Source organism: Arachis stenosperma, chromosome 1, assembly GCF_014773155.1.
Source record: "Arachis stenosperma cultivar V10309 chromosome 1, arast.V10309.gnm1.PFL2, whole genome shotgun sequence".
Taxonomy (NCBI): domain Eukaryota; kingdom Viridiplantae; phylum Streptophyta; class Magnoliopsida; order Fabales; family Fabaceae; genus Arachis; species Arachis stenosperma.
Genome location: NC_080377.1, coordinates 54,209,269 through 54,233,746, shown reverse-complemented (window position 1 = coordinate 54,233,746; position 24,478 = coordinate 54,209,269).

The window sequence follows — 24,478 nt, the reverse complement described above, 5'->3', positions numbered from 1 at the left end:
TTTAAAATCAAATGTACTCTATTAAAAATATTTAGGAACATCATTTATCAACATATTTCTAAGCTCAATCAATTATTTCTAAGTTACATTATAAAATGAACAAGTTAATTATATTTTGTAAAGTACAATTTAAATTCAAATATCAATTTTCTATATTAAATCATACAAATCTCTATTATTTTTCTATCTCTGAAACTTTAATTTCAATTTATAAAATAACTAATAATAACAATTGTAAAATAATAATTGACTTAAGGTATTTATAAATATCAATCTAATCACTTCTAATAAAATAATTTCTAGGAGTTCAAATTAATAACATAATTCATTCAAAATAGAATTTATTTAAATTAAATTATACAATTCTTTCATATTTTTCAATAACCAAAATTATAATTTCAATTATATCAAATATCTAATAAAGATTATATAAAAATTCAATTAATTTAAACTTCAATTATCATGAAACTCCATTTAATTACCTTTAGTAAAATAATTTTCTTAAAATAAATCACAAATAACTAATTATTTGATTTTCAAAAACTAGGGTTGTTACATTAACTATTTTTCCCATATTTTATTTTCAACTTAATTACTTGCTGCCTTTTGATATTTTGAAGTCACTTTTTAAACTTTTTGAACATCTCAAAACCATTTTCTGCTTGCCTAACTAAGTAAATCATTTAACCATTATTGCTTAGTCCATCAATCCTCATGGGATCGACCCTCACTCACCTGAGGTATTACTTGGTACGACCCGGTGCACTTGCCGATTAGTCTGTGGTTAGAAATTTCGCACCAAGTTTTTAGCGCCGTTGCCAGGGATTAACTGTGATTGACAACTACTGGTTGTTTGATTTCTTAGATTAGGCGTTTTTGCTTATTTCTTTAAGTTTGGTGTCCCCTTAGTTGTTTTATTCTTCCCAATTAATTATTGAGTTTAAATCTCCTCTATGTTCTTTCTTTATTGCTTGCCTATTTATCACATGGTGCATTTAATTCTGTTTGGTGTTTTGTGCTAAGGAAAAATAATGGAGAGAGATCACATGGGTTACTACTCACACCCAAGTAATGATTCATATTATGGTGGATGGAGGAGCTATACAAATTTTGGTTGGCAAAGTCAAAACCAAAGAGACTTCAATGCTCCATGTTCTAACTATCAAGAGTCACCACTTCCATATTCATATCAAGAACCATCATCTTTCTACCCATACCAAGAGCCACCATCTCCCTATTCATACCAAGAACCATCATCTCCTTCTTATTCATATCAAGAGGCACCATCTCCTTATTCATCTCAAATACTATCAGATCTTGAGCTCCTCATGAAAGAATTCCTACATGATATAAAGACGAGTGTCAAAAATGTAGAGAAACATGTGCAGTCGCTAATCAAGAACCAAGAAGAGGAACAAGCAAATTCCTTCCCAAAAGATACAATGCAAGATCCTAGGAAAGAAAGTGAGGAAATCAATCAAAGGAGTTTGTACTCCAGTGAATTAGAGAACTTTCCACCCTCACATATGGAAGAAGAGGAGGATGCACAACCTCCCATGTCCTTGGTAAGAAATGAAGAAGAGATTGAATTAAAAGAAAGCTACCAAGAGGAAAAGGTTGAAATTGAGGAAGCTTGCAAAGAGGTGGAGGAATTCAAAGAAGAACACAAGGGAGTGGAGCTTGCAAGACCTCTCCCAAAGCCATTACCATCCAATACAACATTCAAGTGGGTAAAATTTCTATCCTTAACCCTTACTTTCCAACTTCAATATGGGCTACTAGAGACGGATGGTCAACTTAGAGCTCTTTGTGGCATTAAGAGTAAGAGGAAGATGGTTAGTGTTAAGAGTTGTCAAGCAAGGTTCAATATGGTTGCATGCTCCAAATTATAGTGCAAGGATTGGTGTAGAGCTCAATTGAATGGGTCTAGAAGGTTGTTTGGATATCTCTGTGAGAATTCAGAGTGCTTGCCACCCGGTGGGAACAATGGTGATCCACAAGAAGATGGGTGTAAAAGCAAGGTTTGGGACCCTGGAATTCATTCCCACAATCAACACTCTTGGGGCCTTGTCACTTGCTTCAACTTGCTCAAAGGCGTTATGCGCCTAGTTTGGAACCCCGGTGGCCATTGGAATCACAAACATTGGTGGAGATTCCTGGATCAGTACAAGCACAAGCCACCATGACAAGGAGCTCACAACATATCCAACTTAAGGACTTTAACTAAAAGTGCTTGGTGGGAGACAACCCACTGTGGTATGATCGTTCCTTTTCATTCTTAGTTATTTTTCGTAGTAGTAGTTTTCTTACTTATTTGATTTTTATTGAGTTTCACTATTTTTCTGATCATGCAGCTATTTTAGAACAGGAACCGGATATTCAAAAAAAAAGCATTCCACGCATGCGCGCCTAGTGCGCGTTCACATCCAACGTGAATGCGAATTGAGTGAGATTGAACAGCGTACGCGTCCCACTGGTTATCAGCAATCCATCGGGAGCGCACATGGCGCGCCTTGAAAAATCGACAAAAATGGGTGCATGGCCGAAAGTTGTGCTGGCCTCACGCTGGGTTCATGCTAGAAGCACAGATTGACCCACGCATACGCGTCCCTGACGCGTACGCGCCCTTTTCACCACTTAGCAATCCATGCGCAGGCGCACTGGACGCATCCGCGTCCCTTTCCTTTTTCACAACTCGCGCGCACGTCGGTTGCGCCGCATCAATCGCTCAGCGCGCTGCCCTATTTTCATTCTCTCTCCTCCCAAATCTTAATTCTCTCTCATTCTTTTCCCCTCTTATTCTTCTTTTATCATACTAATTTTTTTCTTTCTCTTTTCCCTCTCTGTTTTTAGTTCTTCTTTGCTTGAGGACAAGCAAACCTTTAAGTTTGGTGTTGACGCTTCACTTATGGCTTTTCTGTTTAGCACCAAGGGGAGATGAATGTTCTTCATGGAGGAATGAGATGGCCACCAGCATAACTGAGGTGGTTGAGTTCCTTTCATTTTATTTCTCTTCTATTCTTATTGTGTTGTCTTCTGTTCTCTGTTGCTTTGATTGCCTGCATGATCTTTAGTACTATATATATATTTCAAAAAAAATTATTATTGTCTCATGTATTGCTCACTAAGCTTGAATTCAAAAGAGAAAGAAGTGATGTATTGCATGAGAGATTGAGTTTAATTTTTAGAGTAGTCTTATTTACTTAAATGTTGTGGTATTAATTATGATTTTGAATACATGACATGAACAGTGCGTATTTTGAATTTGAATCAAAAGATGTTGATGTATAAGTAACAGGAATTTAGAGAATTATTATGACTTCCCTGAAATAAACAAAAATTTAATCCTTGAAGCAAAAGAAGTAGCAAAAGAAAAAGAAACTATAAAAGCAAGGTCCAAGACTCTGAGCATCAATGACTAGGGAGGTCAGACATGATTAAAAGCTCAAAGAGTTGTTTCCCTAGTCATATGCTTGTGGTGTGATTGTGCCAAGTAATCCTTGAGACAGAACATTTAGAGTCGAGACCAAGTGTATTCGACAGAGTATGCCAAAGGCTTTGAGCACCACTGTCTGGGAGTAACTGAAAGAAAAATCAGAACTTAAAGAGAGTTTCCCAGTTAAGTGATTGTGGTGTTTCTGTGTCAAGTAACCTTGAGACAAAACATTTAAATTTTAAAGTCACAGTTAGGCTCAAGGTGCAAAGCACCAAAGAAAAATAAATTAAAAAAAATTATGCTGTGTTCAAGGATTAAAATGGAGTATAAAGATCAGAGAATTCATAATATGATCCGGATTCTAATTTCGAATGACACTGACGTTCCTCTGATTCAAAGGAGAGTGAGATGCCAAAACTGTTCAAAATTACAGTGAATAAACCCCATTTTAAGAATAGACTTGAGCTTAATCAAACTCTCATTCTCATCCAAATTCACATCCTAAGCCTATATTAGTTTGGTTGCTTGAGGACAAGCAACAATTCAAGTTTGATGTTGTGATGCGTAAGCATCTTTCCTATCTTTTCCTAGTGAATTTGCATTTAACTTAATAAGTTTAAGCAAGAATTAATTATCTTTTAGCCACTATAGATGCTACTTTAAGTCTTGTGCAATTGTGTTTATTTTAGGTAGCATTTGGTTGGATTTGATGGAAAGGAAGCATGCAAAAATGGAAGGAATCGCAAAGTTGTCTAGCCTGACCTCTTTGCATTCAATCGATTATAACTTGAGCTACAGAGATCCAAATGAGGCAGTTTCAGTTGTACTGGAAAGCTAACATCTGGGGCTTCGCAACGATATATAATTTACCATAGTTGATGTGGTGTTTAAGGGCACATACGCGCACACGCACATTAGTGAAAAGTCCACCGGCGCGCACATGCACCTGACACGTACACGTGACATGCGCGATATATTGAAAACTCTGAATTTGTCCCCAGCGATTTTTGATCTGCTTTTGACCCAGTTTTCAGCCCAGAAAGCACAGACCAGAGGCTGCAGAGTGAAGGAATCAAGTGGTCCCCATCCATCAATTGAAGGCTTGCTGATTGTCATAATTAATTCTAATTTAAATTTAATTTTTAAATAGGAAAAGATATTATTTAGTTTTAGAAAGTAGATTTTAAATTTATTAGGATTAGATATAAAAGGATATGCAACATTGAACTTTTCATTCCATTCATTCCACCAGAGGACAATTTTACCTGAATCCTTATTTTTTCTCTCAACCATGAGCAACTAAACCTCCACTGTTAAGGTTAGGAGCTCTGTCTATTGTATGGATTGATCCTATTATTTCTCTATTTTAAATTCATGTTTGGATTTATATTTCAATAATTGTTTTCGTTCTTTATTTTATGAATTTGGGTGAAACGGAAGTATGACCCATGTTCTAATTGAGTTCTTGTATAACTTGGAAAAGCTCTTTACTTGAACAACAACTTGAAAACATATTATCCTGAATTTTTAATTGTTTGTATTTAATGGGATACGTGACATATAATCCCCTTATTTTTGGATAATTTGGATTCTTGTGGCATATAAACTGGAATTTGATCATCACCCTCTAATTGGAATTAATTGACTAAGGAATTGGCTGTTGATGAATTTTAGAGGAGATTATGAAGGTCTAAGGAATTATGGTCTAGTCAAAAATAGTTTGCCATGAATTAAATCTTGCATGATTAAAATAGTTAATAAGAAAAGTCAATCAGGAAAATAGATAACTCTGAAGCCTTAACTGTTTTTCCCATATTTTATTTTCAACTTAATTACTTGCTGCCTTCTGATATTTTGAAGTCACTTTTTAAACCTTTTGAACATCTCAAAACCATTTTCTGCTTGCCTAACTAAGTAAATCATTTAACCATTGTTGCTTAGTCCATCAATCCTCGTGGGATCGACCCTCACTCACCTGAGGTATTACTTGGTACGACCCGGTCCACTTGCCGGTTAGTCTGTGGTTAGAAATTCTGCACCACCTATATGATCAGCACCGATGATGTTGTTATTTGATTTCTTGTATTATTCAAACTTTATTTTATACTGTATTTATGTTTGTATGCATCTTTTGTGTAAAATCATGTTATCTATTTTATTTACTGGGTACGTCATTCATTTGTGTAACTATATTGTATTTACATTGACAAAGTGACTCGAATAGTAACTCAACTAGTAATGATGATGTTGCATTCAAGAACAAATAAATGAACTAAAAAAAGAACAATCACAAATTACACCCAATAACAAATGAAGGAACTAAACAAAGAACAATTGCAATAGTAACACCTAACAAAGATACGACACCGCTAAGTTTTGTCCGTGGGTTGATTGGGACAGCCTCTCCGGTATTACCGGTTTGCTGGCATAGACCATACCATTTCTCTTAGTGTACTCCTTCATCCATCTCATTATGAAACCTCATGGAAACCAGTCTACCAATTGCTTTCCTGCGCATGGCTTGATTAGGATGCAATCGTATCTCGTACCACTTCGACCATAGCTTTTCGTCTGGTATCGATGGGAATTCCACCTCATACACCTTGAAACAACCTCTTGCCTATATACCGGATGCACGTATGAACCCCATTCGATGCTTGTGGCGGCACAAGTGACAAGTGCATGACGACATGGGAAATGGAGTAATTGGAAAAGACTACAGTCACACATGCCCTCTATCAGTCGAACACATAATGAACCTTGAGACCAATCCTCGAAAGGGTCTAACTCCTCAACCACAAATACTAAATCCCTTCTGTCATAGTGAGTGACATGCATCTTCGAGATCACCTCCATGTTCTTCTCAATTGCAGCTACAATCCATTAGGAAAATTGATTCCCCATTGCCAGATGTGCATATGCCTCTTTGCCATTTCTAACGAACAACTACTATAGCCTCTCGTAAGTGCAACGTAATATGGCTGCAATTGGTAAATAACACGTACCCTTAAGCACTGCCTTCATGCACTCAAACATGTTCGTTGTCATGTGCCTAAACCGGCAACCGCTGTCGTAGTGTTGTAACCATATTTCGTTGTTGAATCTACCGGCCCAATCCACCATCTCACGTGACAAACCTCTCAATGCATCCATGTACCACTCGTACCTAGCCTTGCTTGGACTATAAGTAGCATTAACGAGATATCGCTTGCCTTCGGTAGACTTGAAATGAGACATGAAATTCACGGCGATACGCCTGACACAATAAGCATGGAACGCTCTGGGATGGTGCCAACCACTATCATCGGCTCTCAGTGTAGCCTTAATCGCTTGGGATCTATTAGATATAATCAATAGGCCTTCTTGTGGGGTCACATGTCGTCTCAAGTTGGTAAGGAAGAATGACTAGGACTCTGTACTCTCAGACTCAACAATTGCAAACGCCACTAGAAGAATATTATTGTAACCATCATGTGCCACCGCAATAAGTAACACACCACCATATTTTCCATACAGATGTGTGCCATCGACTGAGTCGAAGGGCTTGTAATGCTTGAAAACCTCCACACAAGCAGAAAAGACCCAGAATACCTTATCAAATTGGCTGCAGTCGCGTACCACCAAGTGCATATCATAGTACGGTACTGATGAGCGGATAATTTATACGCTTTTTGGCATTGTTTTTAAGTAGTTTTTAGTAAGTTCAAGCTACTTTTAGGGATGTTTTCATTAATTTTTATGTTAAATTCACATTTCTGGACTTTACTATGAGTTTGTGTATTTTTCTGTGATTTCAGGTAATTTCTGTCTGAAATTGAGGGACTTGAGCAAAACTCTGAAAAAGGCTGACAAAAGGACTACTGATGCTGTTGGAATCTGACCTCCCTGCACTCAAAATAGATTTTCTGGAGCTACAGAACTCCAAATGGCGCGCTCTCAAACGGCGTTGGAAAGTAGACATCCATAGCTTTCCAGCAATATATAATAGTTCATACTTTATTCGGAAATTGACGACGTAACTTGGCGTTGAACGCCAAGTACATGCTGCTGTCTGGAGTTAAACGCCAGAAACACGTCATGATCCGGAGTTGAACGCCCAAAACACATTATAACTTGGAGTTCAACTCCAATAAAAGCCTCAGCTCGTGGATAAATCAAGCTCAGCCCAAACATACACCAAGTGGGCCCCGAAAGTGGATTTATGCATCAATTACTTACTCATGTAAACCCTAGGAGCTAGTTTATTATAAATAGAACTTTTTTTACTATCATAATCTCATCCTGGATCCTGGATTGTATTTTTGAATCCGGTGATCACGTTTTAGGGGCTGGCCATTCAGCCATGCCTGAACCTTTCACTTATGTATTTTCAACGGTGGAGTTTCTGCACGCCATAGATTAAGGGTGTGGAGCTCTGCTGTACCTCAAGTTTCAATACAATTACTATTACTTTCTATTCAATTCTCTTTTATTCTTATTCCAAGATATACGCTACACTTAACTTTGATGAATGTGATGATCCGTGACACTCATCATCATTCTCACCTATGAACGCGCATGACTGACAACCGCTTCCGTTCTACCTTAGGCCGGGCGCATATCTCTTAGATTCCCCAACAGAATCTTCGTGGTATAAGTTAGATAGATGGCGGCATTCATGAGGGTCTGGAAAGTCTAAACCTTGTCTATGGTATTCCGAGTAGGATTCTGGGATTGAATGACTGTGACGAGCTTCAAACTCCTGAAGGCTGGGCGTGATGACAAAACGCAAAAGAATCAAGGGATTCTATTCCAACCTGATTGAGAACCGACAGATGATTAGCCGTGCTGTGACAGAGCATAGGACCATTTTTACTGAGAGGATGGGATGTAGCCATTGACAACGGTGATGCCCTACATACAGCTTGCCATGGAAAGGAGTAAGAAGGATTGGATGAATGTAACAGGAAAGTAGAGATTCAAGAGGAGCACAGCATCTCCATACACTTATCTGAAATTCCCACTATTAATTTACATAAGTATTTCTATCCCTTTTATTTTCTTTTTATTATTAATTTTCGAAACCCAAAACTATTTAATCTGCCTAACTGAGATTTACAAGATAACCATAGCTTGCTTCATACCAACAATCTTTGTGGGATCGACCCTTACTCACGTAAGGTATTACTTGGATGACCCGGTACACTTGCTGGTTAAGTTGAACGAAGTTGTGAACTATGGTATTGGCATCATGTTTTTGGCGCCATTACCAGGGAATAAAAAGCAATGAATTTTGCAAAATGGAATAACACTGTGATCACAATTTCGTCCACCAAGTTTTTGGCGCCGTTGCCGGGGATTGTTCGAGTATGGACAACTGACGGTTCATCTTGTTGCTCAGATTAGGTAATTTTCTTTTCAAAAATCTTTTTCAAAATTTTTCTTTTCTTTTTCGTTTTTCCAAAAATATTTTCAAAAAAAAATTTAACAAAAATCCAAAAAAATTAGAAAATCATAAAAATAAAAAATATTTTGTGTTTCTTGTTTGAGTCTTGAGTCAATTTTAAAGTTTGGTGTCAATTGCATGCTTTAAAAATTTTTCTTGCATTTTTCGAAAATTTCATGCATTCATAGTGTTCTTCATGATCTTCAAGTTGTTCTTGATAAGTCCTCTTGTTTGATCTTGATGTTTTCTTGTTTTGTGTTGTTTGTTGTTTTTCATATGCATTTTTTGTTTGTTAGAGTCCATGCATTAAAGATTTCTAAGTTTGGTGTCTTGCATGTTTTCTTTGCATCAATTTTTTTTTTCCAAAATTATGTTCTTGATGTTCATCATGATCTTCAAAGTGTTCTTGGTGTTCATCTTGACATTCATAGCATTCTTGCATGCATTCATTGTTTTGATCTAAAAATTTCATGCATTGAGTATATTTCTTGTTTTTCTCTCTCATAATTAAAAATTCAAAAATAAAAAAATATCTTTTCCTTATTTCCCTCCAAATTTTCAAAATTTTGGGTTGACTTGGTCAAAAATTTTCAAAATTAGTTGTTTCTTACAAGTCAAGTCAAAATTTCAATTTTAAAAATCTTATCTTTTTAAAATCTTTTTCAAAAATCTGAATGGATGGCAACATGCATCCAACAGTACTAAAGAGGTAGCTTCTGAAGAAGCTTATGATCCTGAGAACCCTGCCATGGCAGAGGTTAATTACATGGGTGAACCTTATGGAAACACCTATAACTCATCATGGAGAAATCATCCAAATTTCTCATGGAAGGATCAACAAAAGCCTCAACAAGGCTTTAACAATGGTGGACGCAATAGGCTGAGCAATAGCAAGCCATATCCATCATCTTCTCAGCAACAGACAGAGAATTCTGAACAAAACACTTCTAATTTAGCCAATGTAGTCTCTGATCTGTCAAAGGCCACTTTCAGTTTCATGAGTGAAACAAGATCCTCCATCAGAAATCTGGAGGCACAAGTGGGCCAGCTGAGTAAGAAAGTCATTGAAACTCCTCCCAGTATTCTCCCAAGCAATACAGAAGAGAATCCAAAAGGAGAGTGCAAGGCCATTGATGTGATCAATATGGCCGAATGCACAAGGGAGGAGGAGGACGAAAATCCTAGTGAGGAAGACCTCCTGGGACGTCCCTCAAGCAAGAAGGAGTTTCCTATTAAGGATCCAAAGGAATCTGAGGCTCATATAGAGACCATAGAGATTCCATTAAATCTCCTTCTGCCATTCATGAGCTCTGAAGACTATTCTTCCTCTGAAGAGGATGAAGATGTGACTAGAGAGCAAGTTGCTCAATATTTAGGAGCTATCATGAAGCTGAATGCCAAGTTGATTGGTAATGAGATTGGGGAAAGTGAACCTCCCTTGCTCATTAGTGAACTGGATACCTGGATTCAGCAAATCTCACCTCAAAAGAAACAAGATCCTGGCAAATTCTTAATACCTTGTACCATAGGCACCATGACCTTTGCAAAAGCTCTGTGTGATCTGGGGTCAGGGATAAATCTTATGCCACTCTCTGTAATGGAGAAGCTGGGGATCATTGAGGTACAACCTGCCTTGTTCTCATTACAACTGGCAGACAAGTCAGTGAGACAAGCTTATGGAATAGTAGAGGACATGTTAGTAAAGGTTGAAGGCCTTTACATCCCTGTTGATTTCATAATCCTAGACACTAGGAAGGAAGATGATGAATGCATCATCCTTGGAAGACCTTTCCTAGCCACAGCAGGAGCTGTGATAGATGTCAACAGAGGTGAATTAGTCCTTCAATTGAATGGGGACTACCTTGTGTTTAAGGCACATGGCCATCCCTCTATGACAAAAGAGAGTAAGCATGAAGAGCTTCTCTCAGTTCAGAGTCAAGAAGAGCCCCCACAGTCAAACTCTAAGTTTGGTGTTGGGAGGCCACAACCAAACTCTAAGTTTGGTGTTAAGACCCCATATCCAAACTCTAAGTTTGGTGTTGGGACTATACAACATTGACCTGATCACCTTGTGGCTCCATGAGAGTCACTGTCAAACTCTAAGTTTGGTGTTGGGAGGCCACAACCAAACTCTAAGTTTGGTGTTAAGACCCCATATCCAAACTCTAAGTTTGGTGTTGGGACTATACAACATTGACCTGATCACCTTGTGGCTCCATGAGAGTCACTGTCAAGCTATTGACATTAAAGAAGCGCTTGTTGGGAGGCAACCCAATTTTATTTATCTAATTTTATTTTATTTTATTGTTATTTTGTGTTTTATTAGGTATATGATCATGAGGAGTCACGAAAAAATCATAGAAATTAAAAACAGAATCAAAAACAGCAGAAGAAAAAAATTCGCACCCTGGAGGACGCACAGGCTGGCGTTCAACGCCAGTAAGATGCATCTGGCCGGCGTTCAACGCCAGAACAGAGCATCATTCTGGCGCTGAACGCCAGAAACAAGCAACATTCTGGCGCTGAACGCCAGAAATGTGCCTAGAGAAGAAAAGCTGGCGCTGAACGCCAGTAACAAGCATGAAACTGGTGTTCAACGCCAGAAACATGCTTTACATGGGCGTTGAACGCCCAGAATGTGCACCCATGGGCGTTTAAACGCCAGAATGGTGTGCCAAGGCATTTTACATGCCTATTTGGTGCAGGGATGGAATTCCTTGACACCTCAGGACCTGTGGACCCCACAGGATCACCTCAGGATCTGTGGACCCCACAGGATCCCCACCTACCATATTCCCACCTTACCTCCTAATCCTAGTTTTGTGATTACTCTTCCCCATGTCACACTTCCCAAAACCCTTCACCAATCACCTCAATTCCTCTTCCCAATTACCCCCTTCACCACTCACATCCATCCCCTCTTCCCCATAAACCCCACCTACCTTCAAAAATTATAAAACATTTTCCCACCCATTCCCACCCTAAATGGCCGAATACACACTACCCCCTCTCCCTATATATACCCTTCTATTCTACTTTATTTTCACACAACACAACCCTTTCTTCTTCACTTGGCCGAACCTACCTCTCTCCCTCTCTACCATATTCTCTTCTTCTTCTTCTTCTCTTCTTTGTTCTATTGCTCGAGGACGAGCAATATTTTAAGTTTGGTGTGGTAAAAGCATAAGCTTTTTGTTTTTCCATTACCATCAATGGCACCTAAGGCCGGAGTATCCTCTAGAAAAGGAAAAGGGAAGACAAAAGCTTCCACCTCCGAGTCATGGGAGATGGAAAGTTCATCTCTAAGAGCCATCAAGACCACTTCTATGATGTTGTGGCAAAGAAGAAGGTGATCCCTGAGGTCCCTTTCAAGCTCAAGAAAAATGAGTATCCGGAGATCCGACATGAAATCCGAAGAAGAGGTTGGGAAGTCCTAACCAACCCCATGCAACAAGTCGGAATCTTAATGGTTCAAGAGTTCTATGCCAATGCATGGATCACTAGGAACCATGATCAAAGTATGAACCCGAGTCCAAAGAATTATCTCACAATGGTTCGGGGGAAATACTTAGATTTTAGTCCGGAAAATGTGAGGTTGGCATTCCACTTGCCCATGATGCAAGGAGATGAACGCCCCTACACTAGAAGGGTCAACTTTAATCAAAGGTTGGACCAAGTCCTTATGGACATATGTGTGGAAGGAGCTTAGTGGAAAAGAGACTCCAAAGGCAAGCCAGTCCAACTGAGAAGACTGGACCTCAAGCCTGTGGCTAGAGGATGGTTGGAGTTCATTCAACACTCCATCATTCCTACTAGCAACCAATCTGAAGTTACTGTGGATCGGGCCATCATGATTCATAGCATCATGATTGGAGAGGAAGTAGAAGTTCATGAGGTCATCTCCAATGAAATCTACAAAATAGCCGACAAGTCCTCCACAATGGCACGACTAGCTTTTCCTCACCTTATTTGCCATCTATATTACTCAGCTGGAGTTATCATAGAAGGAGACATCCTCATTGAAGAGGATAAGCCCATCACCAAGAAGAGGATGGAGCAAGCAAGAGAGACCCTTCACGGTTCTCAAGAGATGCATGAGGAAGCTCATCATCAAGAAATCCCTGAGATGCCTCAAGGGATGCACTTTCCTCCCAACAACTATTGGGAACAACTCAACACTTCCTTAGAAGATTTGAGCCACAATGTTGAACAATTAAGGGTGGAACATCATGAGCACTCCATCATTCTCCAAGAAATAAGAGAAGATCAAAGAGCAATGAGGGGGGAGCAACAAAGGCAATGAAGGGACATAGAAGAGCTTAAGAACATCATTGGTCCTTCAAGAAGAAGACGCCACTAAAGGTGGATTCATTCCTTGTTCTTTATTTCTTTCTATTTTCGATTTTTAATGTTGTGTTTATCTATGTTTTGCGTCTTTATTTCATGATCATTAGTATGTAGTAACTATGTCTTAAAGCTATGAATAAATTCCATTAATCCTTCACCTCTCTTAAAAGAAAAATGTTTTAATTCAAAAGAACAAGAAGTACATGAATTTCGAATTTATCCTTGAATTTAGTTTAATTATATTGATATGGTGACAATACTTTTGTTTTCTGAATGTATGCTTGAACAATGCATATGTCTTTTGATCTTGTTGTTTATGAATGTTAAAACTGTTGGCTCTTGAAAGAATGATGAACAAAGAGAAATGTTATTGACAATCTGAAAAACCATAAAATTGATTCTTGAAGCAAGAAAAAGCAGTGAACAAGAAGAAGCTTGAAAGAAAAAAAAATGGCGAAAAAAAATTAGAAAGAAAAAGAAAAAGCAAGCAGAAAAAGCCAATAGCTCTTAAAACCAAAAGGCAAGGGTAAAAAACGATCCAAGGCTTTGAGCATCAATGGATAGGAGGGCCCAAGGAAATTAAATCCAGGCCTAAGCGGCTAAATCAAGCTGTCCCTAACCATGTGCTTGTGTCATGAAGGTCCAAGTAAAAAGCTTAAGACTGAGTGGTTAAAGTCGTGATCCAAAGCAAAAAGAGTGTGCTTAAGAGCTCTGGACACCTCTAATTGGGGACTCTAGCAAAGCTGAGTCACAATCTGAAAAGGTTCACCCAGTTATGCGTCTGTGGCATTTATGTATCCGGTGGTAATACTGGAAAACAAAGTGCTTAGGGCCACGGCCAAGACTCATAAGTAGCTGTGTTCAAGAATCAACATGCTTAACTAGGAAAGTCAATAACACTATCCGAAATTCTAAGTTCCTAGAGAAGCCAATCATTCTAAACTTCAAAGGAAAAAGTGAGATGCCAAAACTGTTCAGAAGCAAAAAGCTACAAGTCCCGCTCATCTAATTATAATTAATATTCATTGATATTCTGGAATTTATAGTATATTCTCTTCTTTTTATCCTATTTGATTTTCAGTTGCTTAGGGACAAGCAACAATTTAAGTTTGGTGTTGTGATGAGCGGATAATTTATACGCTTTTTGGCATTGTTTTTAGGTAGTTTTTAGTAAGTTCAAGCTACTTTTAGGGATGTTTTCATTAGTTTTTATGTTAAATTCACATTTATGGACTTTACTATGAGTTTGTGTGTTTTTCTGTGATTTCAGATAATTTCTGGCTGAAATTGAGGGACTTGAGCAAAACTCTGAAAAAGGCTGACAAAAGGACTACTGATGCTGTTGGAATCTGACCTCCCTGCACTCGAAATGGATTTTCTGGAGCTACAGAACTCCAAATGGTGCGCTTTCAACGGCGTTGGAAAGTAGACATCCAGAGCTTTCCAGTAATATATAATAGTCCATACTTTATTTGGAAATTGACGACGTAACTTGGCGTTGAACGCCAAGTACATGCTGCTGTCTGGAGTTAAACGCCAAAAACACGTCATGATCCGGAGTTGAACGCCCAAAACACGTTATAACTTGGAGTTCAACTCCAATAAAAGCCTCAGCTCGTGAATAAATCAAGCTCAGCCCAAACATACACCAAGTGGGCCCCAAAAGTGGATTTATGCATCAATTACTTACTCATGTAAACCCTAGGAGCTAGTTTATTATAAATAGAACTTTTTTTACTATCATAATCTCATCCTGGATCCTGGATTGTATTTTTGAATCCGGTGATCACGTTTTGGGGGCTGGCCATTCGGCCATGCCTGAACCTTTCACTTATGTATTTTCAACGGTGGAGTTTCTGCACGCCATAGATTAAGGGTGTGGAGCTCTGCTGTACCTCAAGTTTCAATACAATTACTATTACTTTCTATTCAATTCTCTTTTATTCTTATTCCAAGATATACGCTACACTTAACTTTGATGAATGTGATGATCCGTGACACTCATCATCATTCTCACCTATGAACGCGCGTGACTGACAACCACTTTCGTTCTACCTTAGGCCGGGCGCATATCTCTTAGATTCCCCAACAGAATCTTCGTGGTATAAGTTAGATAGATGGCGGCATTCATGAGGGTCCGGAAAGTCTAAACCTTGTCTATGGTATTCCGAGTAGGATTCTGGGATTGAATGATTGTGACGAGCTTCAAACTCTTGAAGGCTGGGCGTGATGACAAAACGCAAAAGAATCAAGGGATTCTATTCCAACCTGATTGAGAACCGACAGATGATTAGCCGTGCTATGACAAAGCATAGGACCATTTTCACTGAGAGGATGGGATGTAGCCGTTGACAACGGTGATGCCCTACATACAGCTTGCCATGGAAAGGAGTAAGAAGGATTGGATGAATGTAACAGGAAAGTAGAGATTCAAGAGGAGCACAGCATCTCCATACACTTATCTGAAATTCCCACTATTAATTTACATAAGTATTTCTATCCCTTTTATTTTCTTTTTATTATTAATTTTCGAAACCCAAAACTATTTAATCTGCCTAACTGAGATTTACAAGGTAACCATAGCTTGCTTCATACCAACAATCTCTGTGGGATCGACCCTTACTCACGTAAGGTATTACTTGGATGACCCAGTACACTTGCTGGTTAAGTTGAACGAAGTTGTGAACTATGGTATTGGCATCATGTTTTTGGCACCATTACCAGGGAATAAAAAGCAATGAATTTTGCAAAATGGAATAACACTGTGATCACAATTTCGTCCACCAGGTACAGCCCTGAAATCACATACTATTGTGGGACAATAACCATGCAACGCTTGTAGCAACCTCGACACCCTATTGTATGAATCCTCTCAATCACCGTATATATGTGTAATTGCCTTCTGCTTCGCCATCCAGACCTTTTTCTGTACGAGGGTTTGAAGTGATAGCTTTGCCTAACTATACCTTCTAGAACAGAGATACTGACGGATGGGTTGGACTGTATCAAGGCATGATAACACTACAGATGAGATTGTTGTCCAACTATCGATGGTCCTAAGACATGGTGGGTGCTAAACACGTATGCGCACCTGCAAACTTACACACCCTCCCTAACGAAAAAAATATAAATGGTAGGCATTTATAACAATTATAATCATGATAAATAAAAAACTACACCACAATTAAAAATGAACTCACCAATATCCAAGACTCTGTCGGAGGGTAACACGGAGACTCCAAGGACATCCTGCTACAAATTGTTGGCAATGGACATGGTACTTTAATCAGTCTGACTCCACAACTCGGTACTCGACACTTCTTCGGATACTGTAATTCTTCACACCTTGCATTACTTCCTCTCTGCTTTCACTACAAAAAAAAGGCCTATGGTCACGGTAAAAAACCGTGACCATAGCTAGTGAAAAGGGTGACCATAGATCTATGGTCACGGTTTTGGACCTATGGTCACGATTTTTTACCGTGGCCTATTCCGTCGTGGCCATAGGTCTATGGTCACGGTTTTTTTACCTATGGTCACGATTTCTATGGTCACGGTTACAATTTTCAAATTCTGACACTTTAGGCCACGATTTTTAACCGTGACTATAGGCCAATCTATGGTCACGCATAAAAAACCGTGACCATAGCCGTATCTATAGCCACAGTTTTGGCCGTGACCATAGCCTCTATGGTCACTCTTCTTTAAAACCGTGACCATAGCCTTATCTATGGTCACGGTTTTGGCCGTGACCATAGCTTCTATGGTCACCCCTCCTTAAAACTGTGGCCATAGCCTTATCTATGGCCACGATTTTCACCGTGATCATAGCCTCTATGGTCATCCCTCCTTAAAACCGTGACCATAGCCCTATCTATGGTCACGGTTTTTCACCATGACCATAGCCTCTATGGTCACCCCACCTTAAAACCGTGACCATAGCTTATCTATGGTCACCCCACCTTAAAACCGTGACCATAGCCTTATCTATGGTCACAGTTTTTTACCGTGACCATAGCCTATTTTGTTTTATGAGATTTAAATTTTTTTAAGCATAATCACATCCCAAAATGATGATAATTACAAAATAAATCTAAAAATAAAAAAAGATAATCAACAATTAAGATAAGTTGTAATTAAAGTAACCAGCTAACATATCAATATAGTTGAGTGAATACACTTGTCTCAATCTTAGTTTTATACACGGTGATATATACACTAACACTAAATAGACACTATTAACAGAATTGTTCCATAGGCGTGAGAGCAATACAACTTAGACTCTGCTAGGATAAATTGTTTCTGGTGTTGCTATTCTTTCTTCTCAACGCTCGAGAACTTTTGTTTCAGCCACTTTACCATTTGAAAGCTCAGCACCTGCTTCATTAACATGCAAAATAAAGTCACATTTGACATAAACACAGAATCAATATATGCAGAAATTCCTACTGTAAATTGTACAACTTTTCACTTTCACCATTAACAACAAAATGTTGTGAAGGCTGTGATATTCATGACAAATCAATGGAACTTCTTCAGTAAAAATCAAGTTCAATTAATCATGAAAATGAGTAAGAGCCGAGGGCTGAGGATGGAGCAAAATACATTTTAGGAAGGAAAAGATAAGAGCCAGAACTATTCCTCTAAACAGTTTATAAAAAGAGTAGTATAATAATACAGAATCAATATATATAACATCTTAACAATAAAAAAAGAAAAGTTGTTAATCTATTAATGATAGCATAAAAGAATATATCTATCAAAGAACTAGATAATAGTTTTTGGTGAAGAAATAAAGAAAAGGACTTAAAAATGATTAGGCAATATTAGCAAGGAGCACCTCTAATGATACACGAGTCCCATGGCTGTATAACACCAGTGTTAGGCCGTACAAAGTACTTATTTGATGAAGTGGTCTTGACCTACAAAATAGGGAGAACCATGAATCCATAATAATGCGCTCTAGAAACATATGAAGTAAAAATGGCTAAAAGCATATCTTAATGGTTCACTGAATTCTTATTAAGCCTTGTAATTAATAAGTACAACTATAAGTCCTTCAAAAACTAGTCTAAGATGAATCCATACAAATACTTGGTTAGCAATAGTTTCCTGTGCAAGTTGTAACTCTTTATCAAGCTCTTAAATCAGCTTCTCTTTGAGAAGTAGCTACTTGAACACTTCCAACCTACAAAATCATCAAATTAATTAGCACAGTTCTTTCAATTTATGTTGAAAACTTATTTTTGAAAGGTATTTTCATTCTGAATTTTGTACTTATTTACAAATCATGAATTTTTTTAGTACCTCTTCATTTAATCTGGATTGCCATGGTAGCCTTTAATATCTGATTTGTACAATTCCTGCACTGCTGCAACCTTTTCCTATCATCCTCGCACAATCCATTTGGTGGAAGCTTAGGAGATGGAAGCCACCATTTCTCCTCTTGCCTAACGGAAGTCCTACCCTTCCGGGCGAATATGCATCATCATATTCCTTGGAATCACCCAATGTTTTTCACCTATCAACATACCAAAACTTTGTATCTTGAAATTCATCAACATACTAACTTTGAATAGGAACCAAGTTATCTGCAAAAATGAAGCAAACCATATATTCAAATGAGAGAATTAGAAAGTAAATATTTGATAATAAAATGATACAAATATGCAAACACATAAAGACAATCTTGTGACTTATCATATATGATGCTCAAGACAAAAAAAAATAATAAGAAAAAAAGATCACAAAATCTGCTCAAGACAATCTTGTGACTTATCATATATGACAGCATAAAAGATTGACACCAAAAAAATATATTAACAACATGATAAAGATTGAAACTATAATGAAATAAAAGATCACAGAATCTGCTGTTTGGTAAGTTTTTCACAGCATTGGACCCAAATCCTCGATCCAAGCCAATAAATCTATCCCGTTCCACAATCCCTGCATCAATGAAATAGACTTCCAAAAATCAATAACAAATACATTGAACAAATACACTGAACAAATAATTAGAAAATCAGAAGCACAAATTCAAACAAATACATTCAGCAAATATATTCAACAATGAACAACAATGTAAATGCCGGTGAATAAATCCATACCTGAATCATGACTTCCAGAGGTTGAATGCACGATGGAACATACTTATTAAGTCTCAGAGATTCAAATTTTTCATTAGAAGCTGGAAAAAAAATACTAATAATAGTTTTGTTAATTGTGAACTATAATGTAAATGCAAATAGAAGCACTAAAAATCATAAGTTTAAGGTAAAATACCAGAGTCTACAGGTTGTACACTTGACACCTTCAAAGGGAGGTCTTCAATAAGACTCTCTGTTCTCTCGCTCGCGCTCTCTTTCATCTCCGTCCTGCTCAATCACGACGGCGAGCTCTAAGACAACAGCGATGACGGCAGAACAGCGCAACAACGGTGGCTCTATGGAGGTCACGGTGGCTGGACTGTGCGGCGCTACAACTCGTTAGGATGACGAAGATGGTGGCGGCGAAGAACCCCCAGCGGCGGCTCTGGCTCAATGGCGACGCTTCTCTTTCCATGATGGCAATGGCTCCCCGCGTGTGGCAGTTCGGTGGCGGATCGACAGTAGAGCGTGGCTCCCTCTTTCCCTCAACGCCTCTACAAAACAAATCTCTCTCTCCTCTGGCGCCTCAACGACAACGGTGACGGCGGGAAGGACCCAGCCGCGTCGTCCCCTCCTCTCTTCCCCTCTTCTCCCTCGAGCTCCCCCTTCTCCCTTCTCTAGTTCTCTGTTTCCCCTTTCTCCCTCACTCACTGATGTTATGTTTGTTTGAGAGAAAAATGGAAGGAAAGAAAAGGGATGAAAGAAAATATGAAAGAAAATGATTATTTTTCATTGTTTGGTTGAGAAGGAAAATTAAAAAGGAAAGAAAATTGATGGAAAAAAATTGGTGGGGCCCACCAATTTTTTTTTATTCCAACATTGAAAAGAAAATGAAGAGAAAACTAATGTTTCTCTTTCTATTTCCAATACTACCCCTTCACTTTTTCTATATATTTTATAATATAGGGGTAAAATCGTCTTTTTATAACATTTCTTTCCTTCTTATTTTCCTTCCATCCAAACACATCTACTCAATTTCTTTCCTTTCCTTTCTTTCTTCTCTATTTCTTTCCTCTCTATTTCTTTCCTTCCAACCAAACATAGCCTGAGTGTTGTATGGTGTGTTTAGGAATTTAGGGTAAATTGGAAAATTTGGGATATTAGGGTTTTTATTAGAAATTTTTAAAATTAAGATAAAATATATATAAGTAATATAATAATTTTATAAAATATTTGAGATAAAATAATAATTTAGAATTTAAATATAATACTGTAAAGATTGTTTTCAGAACACATAAAATTTTATTTATCAAGATATCATTGAGTTTAAATAATTATTTTTAATTTAAATTATAAAGTAAACATACTAATTATGTTTTATAAAATACGGTTAAATTCAAAATATCAATTACCTAAATTAAATTATATGACGTTTTATTATTTTTCCATCATAACTTTAATTTCAATTTATATAAAATAACTAATTAAAATAAAAACTGTACATAAATATTAATTGACTTAAATCTAAAGTATTTACAAAAATCCATTTAATCATTCCTAATAAATTAATTCCTAATAAATTAATCTCTAACTCTAAGAACTCAATTTAATAAATAAACTATAATTTATTCATAATAAAAATTTCTTAAATTTAATTATATAACACTTCTATTATTAAGTTATTAAATTATTTTTTATGTTATTAAGTTTTAAATCTTTTTTTAATTTAAAATTAATAGTATTCAACTTAATTTTTTATTTATAAAATTAAATTTAAAATTTTAATATTTAAAATAAATCATATAAAAATATTATTAGTTTTTAATTATTAAAATTTTTAAAAGATAAAATATTTAAAATTATAAAAAATACATAAAAATCTTCATTAATTTAAACTCAAATGATTAAAATTATGATCATAGACCCCTTTAGGTCACCCTCCAAAACCGTAACTATAGACCATTTTAGGTCATCCTTTTGAAAAATCGTGACTATAGACTTTTTGTGGTCACTGTAAAAAATCGTGACCATAGACCCCTTTAGGTCACCCTCAAAACCGTGACCATAGACCCTTTTTGGTCACTGTAAAAAACTGTGACCATAGACACCTTTAAGTTACCCCCAGAACTGTGACCATAGACCCTTTTAGGTCACTCTCCAAAATCGTGACCATAGACTCTTTTAGGTCACCCTTTTTTTAAAAACCGTGACCATAGCCCCTTTTTGGTCACTGTAAAAAACCGTGACCATAGACCCCTTTAGGTTACCCCTAAAACCGTGACCATAGACCCTTTTAGGTCACCCAAAAAATCGTGACCATAGACCCCTTTAGGCCACCCCCCAAAACCGTGACCATAGACCCATTTAGGTCACCCCCCAAAATCGTGACCATAGACTATTTTAGGTCACCATTTTTTGAAAAATCGTGATCATAGCCCCTTTTTGGTCACTATAAAAAACTGTGACCATAGACCCCTTTAGGTCACCCCCAAAACCGTGACCATAGACCCTTTTAGGCCACCCTCCAAAACCGTGACCATAGACCCCTTTAGGCCACCCCCCAAAACCGTGACCATAAACTCTTTTAGGTCACTCTTTTTTGAAAAACCGTGACCATAGACCCTTTTTGGTCACTGTAAAAAACCGTGACCATAGACCCCTTTAAGTCACCCTTCAAAACCGTGACCATAGACCCTTTTAGGCCACCCTTTTTTAAAAAACCGTGACCATAAGTACTCTATGGTCACCCTTTCCAAAAAAACTGTGACCATAGCTTGTCGCCATAGAGGCAAAACAGACGAAATAAAAAAACTCAATTTCCATCGGTGCTAGCAACCTATACCCAACCATTCCAACTTCTTTTCTCCCATTAGCACAAATGCCTCTCAATATCAGACTCTTTAGCTCAGACAAAGAACTTACTCGTCGAGTGCGCAACAAAATGGGGTTATCATACTCGAATATCACCCCAGTGCTACTATTTCCCATATGACAATTGGGATACACACTTACAACCACATATCTACCACTACTAGACATTTTATATTAATTTTTGGATGAAAAAACAGAAGGAAGAAAAATTGAAATGTTTGTGGAAAATACAAATGGTTGCAGCTCTTTTTATAGCTATTGAAAATTTGTCGTATCGTATCTCTTTTACAGTATAAATGTCGTAACTTACCACTTATCTCGTTTACAGTGTAAACGAAATAAGTGATAAAATTTAAATTGGTAAAAACGCTACAAATTACATATTTTCGTAATTAAAAAGTTTATTTTATTTATTTAAAAAAAATCCTATATTGTTAGCATAGTCAAATAATTATTTTTAAGATTCATTTTTTAATTTGTATTTATTGTTAGTGTAAAGAATTAAATCATAAATTGTCACATTAAATAAATAAATGATAATTTATCACTCAAGAAATTAAAATATTTTTCTAAACTCAAATTAATATCTAATAATTAGAAGTATAGCAATTGAACTCTTATATTTTCATTAGTTTTTTAACAAATATAATATATAACCAATAATATTATTTTTAATTGGTTTATATTTTTTATACTAACTTTATGTTAGATTAAAAAAATTGTCGACTAGATATGATACCTAATTTAAAAAGATCTTGTCATGAAGGATCAACAAGCAGCAAAAGAGTTAGATGCATGGTGGTTCTAATACATGACATGGAAAAGAAAATCCTTCTCTTTCCAACCATTAACTCTTCCAACCATTTTTATATCTCTTGGTACTTGGTACCATCTATGTTGTTTCCTAAAGCTGATTCTTCTACATATCAGAACTGAATATAATGCATCTAACTTAATCCTAAACATTAATTTGAGAATGGAATTAGTTATCATTTTAAAAGTTTATGTGGGTTCTAGACTATATATTTTTTTCAAGTATTATAGAACTCCTATGTCCTAATATACCTATCAGGTATCAGCAATCTCCGGTTTCCACCTTCTGAAAAGTTTGAATTTCATAATATGTAATAATTTTTTTTAATACCAAGTTGAAGGTTCCAATTGAATTGCGTGAATAATTACTGTTCGGTGGTCGGTTACCGGACAATTCGGGTAGATGTTTGAGGGGGGTGAGAACGCTTCAATCGTGATCGTGCTGGGTTCGGACCTGCTGGGTAGTCGAGCTCTCGTTGTGGGAGGAAAGAGGGGGTGCCACCTGCAAAGACACTCCGACGCTCTAGTCAGCTAGTGTGCAGGCGGAGAAATGGTTAAGTGGAAAAGTGTAACGTACCTCGAGGGAAGGGCAAGTCCTTCCCTATTTATACCGTGTCAGAGGTGGGCCCTGAGGGGACAGGCCCATTTTCCCTGAAGCTTCCTCAACTGTGTTGAGAGAATGGCGGGGACGCGTGTCCTGGCATCGTGGCGTGTGTTGAGGACTCGGCCGCTCGAGTCGGGTTCTCGATGGGTCGGGCCGACCCATTCGTGGTCTGGGCCGGACCGTAACAGTGCCCCCACGCGCCGGCAATCAGCCGTATAGGCTGTTGGCGGCCAGTCGCTTCTGTCTTTATAGTCGCTAGGTCGGTCGTTCGTGTTGGAGACGCGCTACCCGCATGCGTGCCCGTTCGCGATTCGGGGCGTTCATTCGTCGCCTCGTTTCTCGCACGGGACATTAAATGCTCATAAAGGATTGAAAAACCCCGTGTGTAAAGACTATCTTGCCCCCAAGCCTTTCGCGCTTCCTCTAAGGCAGTTTTAAACAGTTTCGCATTTTTCTCTTCCCTACTTGCTTCTTCTGATCATTTTGCTCTTCCTTCTTCTTGCATTCCCCATCATCCAGAAGTTCTTTCCGTCGTTCCAGCGTGTTTCATTCCTGCCCGAATTTTTCTGATAATCCAGGTAACCACCATTTTCCTTCTGCCTCAATGGTTCTTTGCATGTTCATTATAGGCATTTTTTGTGTGCTTGTTTTTACTTTTGTGCATAGACGCACTTTCTTTCCATCGACTATGGTGTGCCATGGGGGGTTATTGTTCTGACCTTGGTTTTGTTTGGTCTCCCTTTTAGCTATACTTAGTTTGGGTTGTGGGGTAGATGGCGTGTGGGTTTTTGGGTTTTTTCCTGGCTTCCGACCTCATGGACTAACCGAGCGGTGCCCCCACTGTAGGTATGCCTCGTGTCGTTAGCCGGGCTTCTAGTTCCGCCGTGGGTTAT